Source organism: Scylla paramamosain, chromosome 23 (assembly GCF_035594125.1).
Source record: "Scylla paramamosain isolate STU-SP2022 chromosome 23, ASM3559412v1, whole genome shotgun sequence".
Classification (NCBI taxonomy): domain Eukaryota; kingdom Metazoa; phylum Arthropoda; class Malacostraca; order Decapoda; family Portunidae; genus Scylla; species Scylla paramamosain.
Window position 1 is genome coordinate 4180486 of NC_087173.1, and position 5277 is coordinate 4185762.

General features: G+C 37.4%; 1 long non-coding RNA gene across 2 annotated transcripts in view; it reads left to right on the forward strand.

Moving 5' to 3' along the window:
• LOC135112454 (uncharacterized) overlaps positions 1 to 4228 on the forward strand; it is a 144839-nt gene extending 140611 nt beyond the window's left edge. For both annotated transcript variants that reach the window (XR_010274395.1, XR_010274396.1), the window contains exon 5: positions 1385 to 4228. This is a non-coding gene — a long non-coding RNA (uncharacterized LOC135112454). The remainder of the gene's footprint in view (positions 1 to 1384) is intronic.
• The last annotated feature ends 1049 nt before the right edge of the window (positions 4229 to 5277 follow it).

The following is a 5277-nucleotide window of genomic DNA, read 5'->3' on the forward strand; positions in this document are numbered from 1 at the left end:
TCTTCCTCTTCCTTTTTCCCACGTGCTCGTTTATGTAAGGTTGTTTGTCTTGTCTCGTTTAGCAGAATAGATGTTGTTCATCTTTAGGTTTTGTAACGAAGAATATTCTCTCTCTCTCTCTCTCTCTCTCTCTCTCTCTCTCTCTCTCTCTCTCTCTCTCTCTCTCTCTCTCTCTCTCTCTCTCTCTCTCTCTCTCTCTCTCTCTCTCTCTCTCTCTCTCTGGAATGCTTGTATGATATATTTTTCCATTTAATAGAACAGATATCAGTTGCCTTTTGTGGTTGTAGTAGGGAGAATATTTTTACTTGGCATCTCTCTCTCTCTCTCTCTCTCTCTCTCTCTCTCTCTCTCTCTCTCTCTCTCTCTCTCTCTCTCTCTCTCTCTCTCTCTCTCTCTCTCTCTCTCTCTCTCTCTCTCTCTCTCTCTCTCTCTCTCTCTCTCTCTCTCTCTCTCATCCGGATACGTATAAAGTCTATATTTCATAATTGATAGGTGCATTGGGACAAACTTTATGGTAAATCAGTGGTTGTTCATTGCATGTCGAAAGGGTAAACATTTTGCTGCCTCGCTCATCAAAGGTCGGTCTATAATTATTATGTAGTGGTGGCTCGCATAATTACTAGAGGTTAATTCCTATTTGAATGACACACAAAAGAGTTATTGTTCTTAGTGTATTATTTTTCAACAGGGGTGGGAACCAACTGACCACTAAATAGACGGGTGTTCCATACCGGCGTGGAAACTTGTGTTTGTGTTCTTGTCTAAAAATACCACATATTTGTTGTTGTAATTTATCTTTTTTTTTTTTTCAGAATGCTATATATATATATTTTTTTTGTTTGTGTTGCTGTTGTCTTAATTATTTCTTATTTGTGTTCTTTATTTGTGGTTTGAAATGCTTGCTCTCTCTCTCTCTCTCTCTCTCTCTCTCTCTCTCTCTCTCTCTCTCTCTCTCTCTCTCTCTCTCTCTCTCTCTCTCTCTCTCTCTCTCTCTCTCTCTCTCTCTCTCTCTCTCTCTCTCTCTCTCTCTCTCTCTCTCTCTCTCTCTCTCTCTCTCTCTCTCTCTCTCTCTCTCTCTCTCTCTCTCTCTCTCTCTCTCTCTCTCTCTCTCTCTCTCTCTCTCTCTCTCTCTCTCTCTCTCTCTCTGCATGTACTGTACGTGTGGGCGCGCGCGTGTATGAACGTGGTGTTAAAAATATCCTAAAAGCTCAGTTAATTACTCCATCTCTTTCCTCTTTATATTTTTCAACGTTTTATCAGTGGCTCATAAGATTAGGAGACCAAATACTGCCGCTTTTACTTTTACAACCCCATCAGTGGAGCTCATTTTTCCTGCCGTGACCGTAAACCTCACCTTACTTATCTTTACCTTCCCTCTTTGCAGGTTAGACGCGGGACAGGACGAGAGGAGTGCCTTGGGCGGTGAGTACCCTGGAGATTTTAAAAGATGCTTTGTTTCGATTACCAGAGGGGACAAATATGAACCTTAAGTACGCCGCGTGAAGAGAGCAAAGCGTACCTTGAGTATAAATGTGAGTACAGCTCTTACTCTTGCGGTTTATTCAAGTAGCTCGTTACGTTGCCTCGTGATGGGTAGCCAGACGCCTCATCGTCGCGTGGTTCATCCCGAATTGGTCGTTTGCCATTTTTATCGTTACTGTTGCTCATTATATCGCGCCATCGTAGTGTAGTCGTAAAGAATATGCGAAGGCGGATGTAACATCTCGTCTCGTTATTACGAATTGCCTCTTCACGTTAGAGTTTAGAATATGCTGCGAGCTGATACATATTTTTTGGCAGTGCTTCCAGATTAGAGCTTTGGAGATTTTTGCTTTCGTTATTATACTCTTACATTATAACTTTATTGTAGTTAACACTTTCCATCTTTCCCTGAGATATACAATGATTTAGTGGACTTTATGCCTTGTACGCAATATTTACATGCATCTTGTAGGAAAAAGGGGTCTAAAAAGAATATATTTTCAACTCTATCCAGTGTTATGTTTAAACGTGCGCCTGCAGAAAAAAAGGGGTTCCTGACTGGTTTCAGGTGAATATGTGTGTGGACGATGTGTGAAATTGTAGAGAAAGGGTTACAGGATCTAGATCTCTTAATTTTTGTTGTTGTTTGCGATTCTACTTCTGGCACATTCAAGATTGCAGTACACATAGTTTTGTTATCTTTGTTTTAAATTCGTTTTGTTTTTCTATTCAAAAAGGATGAGACTATTATCTTTTGACGTGTGCTAGTTTATTTTTGGTGCTATTTAGTTTTAAAAAATGAGTTACAATTAGCTTTTGTGTGTATATTTTTGCAGTTTTCATGTCAGAATATAGAATGATTTATTTTATTATTCTCGGGTCTTTGCTGGAGTTGATATTGTGATAGTGCTGAGTATGAATCTTTTTTTTTTTTTATTTCTTTGTCAGTCTGTCCTCTGTAAATTTATTTTTCATGCTGCTTTAAATTCAGAGTATGCAGCTTTTATTTTACTGTTACTCTTTGCCGTATGAATATAGTTTTGGAAACATTTTGAGTAACAAGTAGAATTTCTTTTATTTTTCCGTTTTATTCTGTGATTCATAGCATATTCCAGATAGTGTTCTCAAGAAAGACTATATATGTTACTCCTTTTACCGTTCTTGAATATAATTTTAACAGTTGAGTTTAGAATATGAAACTTTCTTATTACGATCCTTTCTGCCGTCCGCGAATATAGTTTTAGTAATGGGTGTGCATTATTATTATTATTTTTTTTTCGTGTGTGTGTGTTCCTTTCAGCCCTCTCTGTATATGTATTCGACGTTTCCAGGTAAGGACAAGAGTATTTTCATCTTGCTCATTGTTGTCTATGATTGATGTATATTTTGGTAATTGATGTGGTCCAATAGAAAAGTTGTCTTTGTCAGCCCGCGAGACTTGTTAGCGGTGAGCATGTAGTGAATATGACCATTGATATTGCAGCGCATTGTAAGAAATTAATGAAAATGGACAATTAATGGATGAATCAGTCAATGAATGAGTGAGTCGGTGGTGAATGTTAGATGCGTCTCGGGCTGGGAGTTAAAGGTGAAGGAGTACAGCGAGAGAAGATTGAAATGCTGTTTCTTTATTTGTGATCAGAGGAACTGCTTTCAAGAGAGGAAGTTTTCTTTTTTTTCTCATCATACAGAAGCTTTTTCAGGGAAAATTTGTTCTTTAATTCTCAGATGTTTAATTTTCCTTTAATGTCAAATGAAAGTTTTTATTTCCATTTGTAGTATATTATTTCATTCCAAGTGCTGTATTCTTCATTCAACTTAATATTTCCCTCAGTCTTCAAACAGTTTTTAGTTTAAAATTTTCTGCGATAGTTTTTCAGAATTTATTAACTTTCCAGGTAGAAACGTTTCCATTAATATACATTTTTAGTCTTAATTCTTCTGTCTACAAAAATATTTTCATTTGATCTACACTTTAAAAGTATTTTAGCTTATACCCTTCCACTACCAAGGCGTTTTCTCTTATGATGTAAATTTAGCGTTTGAAAGACACTTGTGACTTGAGAGTATTATGAGTGCAGTAGTTCAAATATTGTAGTGTATGTACTTAAATGTTTTGTTTACTCATATTGTGCAGTATCCCTCAAATTAACTGATACTAGTAAGTGTTTAATTGTTATTATCAGTCAAATGGTTATTTCTTTAATCTCCATTGCTATATTCTCTTAATCTACTAACCGCTGATTTTTTTTCCTTTAATTTGAATAAGTCAATATTTTTTTTATTTAATTTTCCCATCACATTCAAATATTCTCATTTAGTTCTCAGAAAAAAGAAAAATAATTACGAACTTCATATTCGTCACTCCTTCACGTGACAGCCTTTCTGAGTTTGTTTTTACGCGGGAAAGTTTGAAATTAAGACGGATGTTCTGGGAAATCAAAGTTCTTAAATATTTTAGTTTGCGTTAAAAAGGGCGAGAAGTGGAGGTGTGACATCCTGCCTCGCTGGCAGGACGTGTCGCTCCTCACGGGATTATGTAGATCAGTAGCCTTTCGTGTCTAAGCGTGCAGAGGATGAGTGGGGAAGGTCTTATGTGATTTTTATCAACCGATTTCATTCTGTGTATTCTGGGAGCAAGATGAGTCTGTGGGGTGTCTGTTTGAAAAAATAAATTAAATAAAAAAAATTGTTCCTTATTTCTTTAATATCATGTATTTTTGGGGTCATGTATTTTTTTTTCTTGTTTTTGTGTGTGTGTGTGTGTGTGTGTGTGTGTGTGTGTGTGTGTGTGTGTGTGTGTGTGTGTGTGTGTGTGTGTGTGTGTGTGTGTGTGTCTAATGAAATATTGTTTTATTTTTTTAAGGAGAGAGAGAGAGAGAGAGAGAGAGAGAGAGAGAGAGAGAGAGAGAGAGAGAGAGAGAGAGAGAGAGAGAGAGAGAGAGAGAGACGCAACTGCTTATCTTCATGTGTCTGTATGTGTGTCTTACAATCATCGAACCTCATTCGTACCTCGCGTGGCAAAAAAAAAAAAGCTCCCGGTGAATCGAGAGAGAGAGAGAGAGAGAGAGAGAGAGAGAGAGAGAGAGAGAGAGAGAGAGAGAGAGAGAGAGAGAGAGAGAGAGAGAGAGAAAACTATTACACTTCGTCCTCTGGTAGTGTGAAAATTACGCGGAAACAAAGTAATAAAACACGACCCGATCAAGTTGATTTTCCACTTTATTGTCGCTCGCTTCCTCGTGTGTACGGGAGTTTACGAGGTTATTGACCTATTCCCGCGTTTCCCTGCGCAAAACCAGTCTAGAGTTACTGAGAGAGAAAATTAGGGAGATAAATATGGAAAAGGAGAAGTAAGGGAAAAAAAAACAAGAGACAGACAGAAGGAAAGATAGAAGAGAGTGAAAAATAGAGAAGGATAAATGGATAAGTAAATAGGAGAAGGAGGATAGGGAGAGGTAGAGTATGTGGAAATAAAGAGAAGGATAGAAAAAAGATAAAAATAAAGATAAAGAAAGATAAGAAATACAAGCAGGATGGAAAGTAGTGAGATGGATGAGGATAGACGAGAGAGAGAGAGAGAGAGAGAGAGAGAGAGAGAGAGAGAGAGAGAGAGAGAGAGAGAGAGAGAGAGCTTACGGCATAGGTACGTTTTAAGAAAATTATAAAAGGAACAAGATATATGGTCTTCATGTTTTCCGTAACGTTTTCCCAAGTCTTCCTTTGTGGTGGAAATAAAAGGAAAGTGAAGTAAGTCGACGTAAACTTTCTTTCCATCTGAAGATTAAAACTTTTGTT